General features: G+C 43.7%; 1 non-coding gene across 1 annotated transcript; it reads right to left on the bottom strand.

The window, feature by feature from the left end:
* Positions 1-236: 236 nt before the first annotated feature.
* trnat-agu (transfer RNA threonine (anticodon AGU)) lies at positions 237-310 on the bottom strand. The gene has a single exon. It is a non-coding gene; the product is annotated as a tRNA-Thr (tRNA).
* Positions 311-10,887: the final 10,577 nt, after the last annotated feature.

Raw genomic sequence — 10,887 nt, 5'->3', positions numbered from 1 at the left:
GGGTCTGCTGCCTTGCTCAAGGGGCACTTGCACCATAGTAGTGATGAGCCCACAGAGAATCACCACCTGACTCTGGAGTTCCCCTCTAGAGTCTTTCAGCTCATTGTTTTGGTTAAATTCCAAATTAGTGGAACTTGTTGTCCCTCTTGCTGTTGGATTAATGATGGAGCAATATATATGTGTCTATGAATATTTCTCTCTTGCTGTCTTCTTCAAACTTCAGTTCAATAACAATGAGGTGCTGCTGGGATTTGAACCCAGGATCTCCTGTTTACTAGACAGGCGCTTTAACCAACTAAGCCACAGCACCTCTTCTTCTTCTGCTTCTTCTTCATCCATCATAACCTTTTTACCTCCATTTTTTGCTAAACAATTCTACACAAATGGACATGAGGTGAACTGGTTCCTCTCAAAGTACCAGTCCACACTCCATACTTGGTGCGTTCGGGGACTTGAACCAGCAACAATCCGGATCCCGAGCCTTCTATACAATCAGACTTCTTTTTGCAACCAGTGGATACCCCCCTGCTGGTCATTAGTAAGAATGCAGGTTTAAGGAACTTCCACATTGCCGCTTGCTTTTCCAAATTCTCCTTTTTAGACTTTCTTTTATTTTTCGCTGCATTCAGTTGAACTTATCAAATGTTCTGCAATCCAGGGTGAAACAATTCGCTTTTAGGACGATAAAACCTTGAGTGGAAATTAATGAAATTCTAATGTTTATTGGGTAGATTAAATTATTTCCCTTACCTATCAACGTCCCGCTAGTTCTACAAGTGTGCAGTAAACACTTGTCCTCCTTCACTTAGTATTCTGGCTCCATAACTTGTTGCTGTGAAACCCTATAAAATCGCATCTTTCTGCATGTAAGGTGAATAATGTTTGGTCATGACCCGTGAATTATATTCAAGAGCTTTGATCTCATTCATCAAGCTGCACATATTGTCCGTAATCCATCTTCACAAATCGATATGTGCATTGTGACGCCGGGAAATCATTCCTGCGGTGCATCACTCATGCTCGTGTGTGATAGTCATAGTTCTGAGTTGCAAAAAAATAAAATAAGATTGCAAACTTTGCACAGGAATCTGTGCCATCCCATCTGTGCATAAAGGAGGTGTGTGTGTGTGTGTGTGTGTGTGTGTGTGTGTGTGTATTATAGTGAGGATCACAGGTGTGTGAGAGATAGATATAGCTTTTTTTATGCACTTCAAACACTTGCACATGCACACACATATTAATCTGTAGCCAAGGGCAACAGCTGGAATCTATCCCCATTCCAGGAGAGCGGTGGCTTTGGAGAGCCATGTGGCGTTTTCATATGCATATGTAAACATGCACTCACGGTGCAATGCTAGTAAATTGTATCCGCTATCTGTATCAACAGTGGCTTAGAGATGTGTAGCCGCCATGCATGGAGCTCTGTGTAAATATGCCGACATCCCCCCCCCCCCCTCTGTCTATTTGAAATTGCAGGCCGACTGTTTGTTTTTGATATTTTAATTTGCCTCAACAATGATATCTGAACCAGGGGACAGTTATCAGTTATTGTGTGCGTGTGTGCGTGTGTGTGTGTGTGTGTGTGTGTGTGTGTGTGTGTGTGTGTGTGTGTGTGTGTGTGTGCGGCCCTTTTCTCTTGCATTTGTAGATATGTGTGCTTTGTGACTGCATCACTTTAAGCCTGAGGGAGTTAAATGTCATGACTGATCGTTCCTAAAGTTAAATACTGTGCAAAATAATATCCACTGTCTCTTTTCCCTTTGTGCATTCCCACATGTAAATCACATGTAAACGAGTAAAAGAGACATTCATGTTAGCTGTGCACTGGAGCAACATGATACTTATCACACTACATGTATCTTGTTCCTTGATCCTCCAGAACACCCCCCCCCCCAGAAGCCCCTAATAACACAGGATTCATGGAGTTACATTTATGCCCTGTGGGACGCTCACATGGGAGCATCTGGTTCCACATTACAGTATGTAATAGACACATATAGACACACACAGCTGCCAGCCTGGATGTCAATCTCTCTATCGTGGCTTTGATGTGTGTGCGAGGCAGGACTCCCGCAGGACGCCCTGCGCTCACTCCGGTGAGGTTTGGCATTACTGGCATTATTACATACAGAATTATTATTTAGATTTCCTCAGAGGCAAATGAAAAATGGTGGCGGTTGTGTGTGTATGAGGTGGATGGGATCTGTGTTTGTTTGTGCATGAATAAAGTGCGTCCGGAGACATCATGGAAAGATGGAGAAGCACAAGACTCAGAAGAGATCGTCTGCAGGCTTCACGAGAAACGCCCCCCCCCCCCCCACACACACACACACACATAATACAAATGACTGCAGGAAGCAGACGGAGCATTCTTCGGGATCGATGCATTGACGGTGAGTAGCCGTGAAAGACAAAGACGCACCGTGCACCGTCTAACATGCAATATGTCTTGGAAAGGCTCTGATGCAATGTGCAGAACGAGGAGTGAGAAGAATCAGAAGAGAATTCTTCGGAGCCTCGTGGAAGCAGCACTTGGAGAACCATCGGAGTTTGTTCGTCAGCCAAGAACAACTTGATGAAGGTCACACATTACCACAGTGCAGCTCGTGTTCTGGGTCAAAAGCAGTTGAATACGAGACTTCTGGATTTCTCTACTAACTTTTAATAATATGCAGGACAATAGAAGCTCCTGCAGGTCCAGATACAATGTGGGATTTTCCTTTTTCATTTCATTTCGTGTTACATGTAACATTTTTAAATGGAAGCAGAAGCTGAGAGATCCTTTAAAAACATAAATGTTAGTAATTATCATACATGTATGAGGAAAGAGCAGGACTGCAAGTTCAGTTCAAATATATCCACCTGAAAATGTATTAAATCAAGATGAATTCCAAACAATAAAACGGGAATAATTGAATGAAAAATGTATTTAAATCAATAATAATAATAATAATAATAATAATAATAAGCTTTATTTGTATAGCACCTTTCATACAAGAATTACAGCCCAAAGCAACTCATCTGAGTATCTGAGTGCACAGTAAAGAGTTCATTTCGCACATTTATCTCGCGTACATCACATGCAACAGGACTGTGAGGACTGGACTCTGGCTGTTTTAGTGTAACATCAAACTTCTGAATGCCAGAGTGCAGCAGTTCACATGCAGAGGCCCGGCAGTGATCTAGTTTGGTAGAACCAAAGGAAGCACCTGAAGCAGTGATGAGGTCTGTCACAGTGATGTATTGCTCCATAAAGAGGGAACCTGTGACGCTGGGAAAGATATGTTTTGTGGTGGAGGATACGGTTCTGGTCGGGAATTTACAGCTCCTTAAGATTAAAGTGGACCAAAGGCTTTCTGGAATAACATTTGAGTCGTTCATAAACACCAACTGGGTTGTGTGTGTGTGTGTGTGTGTGTGTGTGTGTGTGTGTGTGTGTGTGTGAGGTTGTTGGGGATCACGTTGGCTATTTACACATCCAAAAGACAGGAAGTAGCGTCCATTTGGAGACCATTTAACTCAGAGGACAAACACTAGGCAATTTAAGTCCATTAAATGAAATGTCACACTGGATATACCTTTTAGTGTCAGTTAATGTTCACTTCAGTATCTCCGTTTAATTACATAAACACTGAGGGGCGAGTTCACAAAAGGATTTGTGGTTTTCGTGGGCGTGAAATCTGTGCAAATAAGAACTGGGTAATTCTCTAAGCACCCACATAGAGAGAAATGCACCCCGAACCTCTGCTGTAATATTCTCCCCTTTCTATGCAAATGAGTCTCATCGCAAACATTCCCACAGATCAGCGCTAGCAGCCGCAGTTACAGAGACATCGAGAGAGTTGGTGGAAACTAACAGACACTAAAGATATTCGGTTGACGACCCTCTGGGACTACACAAATGTTTTCACTAATAGGTAGCGCATGTATTTAATCAAAGTCCAGATAGTTTGTAACGCCATTAACGATATAAACACTGTTCATACGATTCAAACTCGCATGGAGCTTTGTGCATTTTGAAGTGCAGTATATGCAAATTGAATTAGCTTGGACAGAAGCTGTAAACCCTTAATTAACCTCGTGGTTAATTACATACATAGATGTTAAACCCAGACTAAATGATGTCCTTCTGCCTGATCAGCTTATAAACAATAAAAGCTACAAGACGATAAATCTGCTGATCCAAGTTACTGAGAACCGTTTTAGAAACAAGTTTAATGAAGCTGCAGTCGAGTTTGATGGATATATATATATATATATATATATATATATATATATATATATATATATATATATATATACATATATACATATATATATATATATATATATATATATATATATATATATACATATATACATATATATATATATATAATGTGGAGAGTTACAGATGGAAAAACACAGAACGTCTCGTCTTCACCTGACCTTGACTTTATCTGACCATATGAATGAATGTCTTGCATTTAGAAACTACTATAGAGAATTCATTTGCATTACGAGTTAACATTTAGTGTGTGTTTGCAAGATATTTGTGTGTATTGATGCAGAGTGAATTCATTGCACTGCTCTGCCATCAGTGATTATGTCTGCACGGACACAAACCTCTAACTAGCTATCAGGAGCTCATCTCCAAACAAGATATCGATTCCCTCCGGATCCAGATTCTCATTCTGCCCGGGTGTTCCCCAGAGCTGTGCTCTGAAAAGGCCAAGAGTTATTTCCATATTTATTGTGCCGCTTCAGTCCCGGATGAATAAATCAAAGGCGTAGCTAATGGCCTTCTACAGATTCCTTAATAAATCTCTGCTTTAATGCGCATCATTAAGTACTCGCTTGTGTGTGAGGTGGCTCAAAATGCCACTTTGTTTTCATTTAGTAAACAGTCATGTCTAACTCTGTCGGTGCTGGAAGTCGCTCTCTTTCTCTCACTCGGCTCTCTTGCCGTGTCTTTGTGGAGGAAGTCTCGGGGTCTTAATCGCGGTACTCTTCCTGATTAAAACCAGTGTACTAAGCCAATTAGGAAGCCCCACAGGTGAGCAATTAGAAGAGTGAATGTGCAGCACGGAGCTGAAGTGGGTCAGACGAGGCTACAGGTCGGGGACACGTTCTCCTTTGATTGGGAGACGCATGCTCCAACTTGGCTGCAACAGTCATTAACGGAGCTCCACTGGTTTGTTTCCCCTCCTTGCTGAAAAACAACTAAATGAGGAGCGAGTTTCAAACTGTGTCATGATACCCTGAAGTACAGTACGAGGACAGTAAGCCTCTCTTATGTCATCCACAGTGGCACTTATTTTCTTTCCCTACTTCCTCCATCCTCCCTGTTAACATGTGAATGGTGTGGTGAGCAGTGTTGTGCATGAACACTGCAATGACTGCGTACAATCAACTTACTTTATTTTGGGTCACGGTGAACCGTATCCGCTTACAAGTACTGTGAATGTGGCGCTCACGAGGATTTACGGCGGCATGGCGAGTGCAACCGGCAGTTAAGACAACGCAGCCTTAAACAAGTTCATATGAATACTTGAATTGTGTCTTTTATGAACAAATCAGTTCATCAAGTAACCCTGCACGTTGCCACATCGACAACGAATTTGAAACGATACATCGAGTTGAGAAGATGAAATAAAGCAAGAAGATGGAAGCACACAGCAGCAGCATGGAGTGCATGTGAAATGGGAATGTTGTTCACGTGGGAGAGGACGGCTCTGTGTTTCTGAGACAGTTGAAATCACACAGCCGTCATTCTCATTCTGTTTCCGTGCACACGCTCACCTCGCGCCCCCTCTTCCTCCTTTACCCCCTTCCTCGTCTCCTCCTCCTCCCTTTTCTCCCACATCACTTTCAAACCCTCACACACTCACACACCCTCCGCGCTTCCATCCGCCTGTTTGTAGGAAGCCTTTAATGGGACATCTGCATGAATAGGACATTTTCAGTATAAGCAGGGGAGAGAATGATAAAAGTGGTCGGGGCGAAATGGGAGTTCGGCATTGTGAGGCCGCATTCATCATTTTAATATCTGCAACCTTAATTTCAATGCGAAGCTCTGGGTGCAGATACGCAGCTTGTGGCATGGCTGAGAGAAAATAACACATCGCAGACACCCGAAACAGCCTCTCCATCCTCCTCCGCCGCCTCCTCCTTCTCCTCCTCCTCCAGCAGCAGCAGCAGCAGCAGCAACAACAAAAAAAGGAAAAAGTTTGAACGCAGAAAACAGAGCCTGAACTTCACTTTTAAATAATTCAAGAACTGGACAAAAACTTTTTGGAGACAGAAACTCTTGGCAAGATTTTCTCTGGAGAGTCTCCTGCAGGGAGCCGGCGTGCAGGCCCAGGTATGAGCCGAGATGATTCTCCGGAGAGTCTGGAGCTCTGAGGAAGGAATGGCTTGGAGAAGGTAGAGAGGTATTACTGCAGCCAAGGAGCGTCCGCTGCTGTGTGATTCAAAGCATCCCGTCTTCAGAGGACGTTCATTTAAACTCACTTCTCTTCAGTTCAGTGGGTTCTCTCCGACTCCACTCGTCACTGTTCCCGGCTGCACGTACCCACTATCGGTGCATCTCAGGAGCTTTTCCTCTTATGTGTTCAGCGGGATTTAATTAAGCAGAATCTTATTCCCATTAAGCTTTAAACTGATGCTGGTGTTTCCTCTGCCAGAAAGAAAAGTTGGAAGAAAGTATTTAATTTTTTTATACACGGTATGTTTGTTTGGTGTTGACAGTTAAAAAATAAATAATTAGTCATCTTATAAAAACATATTGATGTACAGCCTGCCAGTAAATCCACCGTATTATTGGAGACAAAGACGTAAATTGAATTGGTGTTATCCTTTAACAAGAGCAATAGTCGGGTCAGTGTGGACAGTAGTCCCGACTGTTCATTCTACAAAAGTCAACAGTACCACTGTTTACATGAAGTCCTTACCCATCACAGTTCATTTGAACAGCTGCCTCAGACTCGTATCAGCTCTATGAGTGGACAAACAGCCCACTCCACTGCAAATAATTGTCACCAGGACGACACTAGAAAAAGTGGTTGTGTGAGTGTGTGTAGCTCACGGAGCCACGAGTGTCAAGAACTGCCTTTAACTTTGGGGGCTTTAACTGCTTTAGGGGCTCAACGAAAAGCTCGAGCACCAGCTCCAACCTTGAGGTTCGCTTTGCACGTCTGTGAGGTCTTTTTGATGCTCTGGACGAAGCACACAGGTGGGACGAGAGGCGAGGGGGGTTCATTCTAATGAGGAAGAACAAAGAGAGTTGTTGATATGTTTTTGGTGAAAACTGGATCTTACACATGAACCTGAAAACAGATGTCTCAGAACCGGTCTGTTTCTGGCACAAAGTCACTTTTTTTCAATCCAAATATTTACGCAAATGTGCAGCCATTTCAGAAGGATGCTTGAAACGTAAATAAAGGATTTTAATTAAACGTTGGCAAGTTTAGATTTTAATTTAATTTCGTGTGGTTTAAGTAGAGCGTCGCAGTCCAACAGCAGACCTGTATTTACAGTACCTGTGCATTATTATGAGCGGTGTCTGTTCTCCACAGCTGATTTATACTGTGTGAAAAACTCCTTCAGTTTGGTAAATCCCTGCAGCAGGACAGACATGTTGATGAATCTGCAGCCTTCCAATTGAGAAGTGCAGCACCAGAGGCCATGATATATCCCAATGCTACTCTGGCTTCCAACTGCTTTAAATCTCAACAATATTGTTTCCCCCAGACAAACTATCTCATAGTTAAAGCTGGCTTTGGGAGCATCATCATAAGTTTTGACATTTATAAGAGGTGACCTGGGAACAGCCGTCTGTAGCAGCCTTAAATGAGATGAGAACATCTTCAATCTAATCAAGAACACCCAGCAGAGGATCTCCTTCCTGTGTCCAGTCAGCGGATCACAGATAATTCAATTCTATCGACCGCCACGCATCACAGGCTCATACGCTTCTGCCTCGTGCCGCTGCAGGTTGCACGCGAACAACAAGGGAATGACGGAGGAGACCACGTGTTTGACCTTTAACCCTCAGGAGGACGTTTTCATTGCATCAGCAACCGTTTCCAAACAGTGGCCTCATTACTCCACTCTGTCTCCTACTAAGGATGTATTATTCTTATTTCTTTATACTTAGTCTCTAGAGACAGAAGGTGATGCTCAGTTAAACATGACGTTTGGGGACACTTGACCCCCGTAAATGTCGCCCTCTTGTTCTGAGACGAGTCTTTGTGTTGCTTTAAAGTCCCCACAAACCGCCGTAATGTGCAATCTATATTTTGTGATGTCCAGTTGCCTTCAATTCCAACAAAAGTGTTTCTTCTGTCTGTGTTACCGACCCACTTATCTTATTTCCCTCCCTTCCTTCCACTTGGAGCCACTTGTCTTTCCTCTCCATCATTGCGTCTTCCTTTTCAAATTCTGCTCACTCCTCACCACTTCCCCTGCTGCTTCTAATTCCTCCCACTTCTGTCTTCTCTGTGTTTCATCCCTCTCTTGTTTACCCCTATCCCTCGATAACACCCTGCAATCCCTCCGTGCTATCTTCTCTCGTCTTCCTCCTCTGCGTTTCCCCACAGTATCTGTTAGAAGCGGCAGCAGGTCACATCAGCCCCGAGCCAAGCTGTGCTGTACCAGGCTCCGCCGTGCCCGGCCAACTGTTCTGCTCTGTTTGGCTCACCTGACCGTCTTTGCAACAAACCCCACCGTCAAACCCCGGCCATCTTCCTCCTCTGCGCACAGCAATCAAACTCCGCGGCAGTCGTTGAGCCGTTCTCTACCGTCATTAGCCTAATTGTCACGCTGCCTGGCTCCTTTCTTATTGCCAAGTGTGGGACTTGTCCACCTTAATGCCAAATACGGGGCTCATCCAAAAGAGCGTCACCCTGCTGCGCAAGGCTAAAGGCAAACTGTGTCCATCCAATATATTCCAATTACCCTAACAACCCTGATTTCAGATCAGTGCGTCAGTCCAAACGAGTCCCACGTCTCTTCTTCCATTAACTGATGATCAACTAAACTGGACCACCCAGATTTAATGTGACCACCTGTACTTGTACCTGCTAATCTTCCCAGCACAAAATGGGAGTCATGGGAAATGTAGTCCCACATAGCAAGACACAAAGCATTCATGAACCATGAACGTATGAAACGTGTCCTGGACTTCAATAAACTTGGACTTCTCATATTTGATTGTTAAAAAATGCCATGTTTAAATGGACTACAGTCACTTTTTGCTCATTATAAACATTATATTGTACTTTTCTATAGTACAGTTGGTAACATAATACCATGAACAAAATGGTTTAAGTATAAGATTAATAGTTCAAATGAACTATATGCTGATAACAGCACAGTGTTCGTGGATGTTTGTCATTGTTTTTATTACATTATTCCTGCGTAGTATTATTCCATTATCCATTAAATCTCACCTCATTTACGACATTATAATAGCTGATATTCAATAATGTGGTGATATCATCCAACTCCATTAAGACGTTTGACATTTGCAGCACATTATGAGACACATTTTATTGCGTTTTGACGAGGTTAGGCACACTTATGACTCAGATAGCCACTACTTTGCTATTGTGTGTTTGCATTTTGTGTTTTACGTTCTCTCTGACTTTAGTGTCAGCAACCAAGGGCAACAGGAGAGAGGAGAGGATGGGGGAGGAGACGGCGGGAGGGCCGGCTCTGACAGGTGGACGGATGACAACGATATAGCGACCTGTATCTGAGAGCTTTTCAGCTCTTTGATTTCGTGGCAGATGACTGATTTATCGACAGACAGACATGTGTTATCATCAAGGGGAGATACAGCTGACAAATGACAGTCCGGGAAACCGGATGTTGGTGGGGGCGGAGGGCGGAGGGCGGAGATGGAGCGGTGTGTGGAGGATACAGGCATGGAGGGAGAGTGAGGCGATGTGGGAAGGAAGTGGGAGAAGTTTCTGCAGGTTATTGGACGGGTCGATAAATGGCTGAACACACAGAGAGATACATGCGTACGGGCTGATAACTAGAAATAGAAGCGTAAAGAGAGGCGGCGTGAGATGCTCAGTAAACGGTGATAACTGGAAGCACGAGAGATATGTTGTTCTGCAGCGTGTAAACATGATGCTGGAGCTGCTGCTGCACTGATCAACGAGGAAATGAATCACGAGGCGAAGCCAAGAGAATGATAGAGGTGCATTCAGCGGTCATGCCAGCCCGCCTGCAGCAACAAACAGGCGTTGTGTGTGTCTGTATGTGTGAATCCGGTTTCCGCAGGTACACACTTTTCACTATGAGGCAAACTAACAGGTGCAGTTACGCTGTCGAGAAACAACAAACCTCGCTGCGTTTCAGACTGTGCCGCTGTCTCCTGAAGCCTGAGGCACAGCTCGCCGCTTGTGAGCATCACAAAATGCAACAAGTCGAGCCGGACACGCACACACACAGACACCCAACCCTAGTTGCTATGGAAACAGGGCCCTCAAAAGGCTCAAAGAGTTTTTGAAGGATGCAAAAAAAATGTGCTGCGAGAGGTTCTGACTCGCAGGAAAATATCTGTATTGGAAAAGAGAATCGTAAGCACTTTTTAAAAATGTTGAAGCCATCAACAAGTCATAAATAAGTTTATATGATTTATCTGTTCGCTTCGCAACATCTGTGCATTCGCTTCTTCAGTCCATTGAAGATCGCTTGGTATGCAGCATGGCGGCTTGGCCCACTTTGTTCGTTTGAGCGGCATATAACACATTTGACTCGACAAAAGACATTAAAATAGATGTCTAATCCTTGACTAATTCCAACCAAATCCTTTTGTTCGTGTCCTGTCACATCAGAGAGGCATGTTCACACACACAGAGGAGAGAGGTATCTTATTCCAGGCTTTCAGACGGA

This window comes from Cottoperca gobio, chromosome 19 (genome assembly GCF_900634415.1).
Source record: "Cottoperca gobio chromosome 19, fCotGob3.1, whole genome shotgun sequence".
In the NCBI taxonomy this organism is placed as follows: domain Eukaryota; kingdom Metazoa; phylum Chordata; class Actinopteri; order Perciformes; family Bovichtidae; genus Cottoperca; species Cottoperca gobio.
The sequence above is the reverse complement of the archived record's forward strand: the minus strand, read 5'-3'. Positions and strand labels throughout refer to the sequence as shown.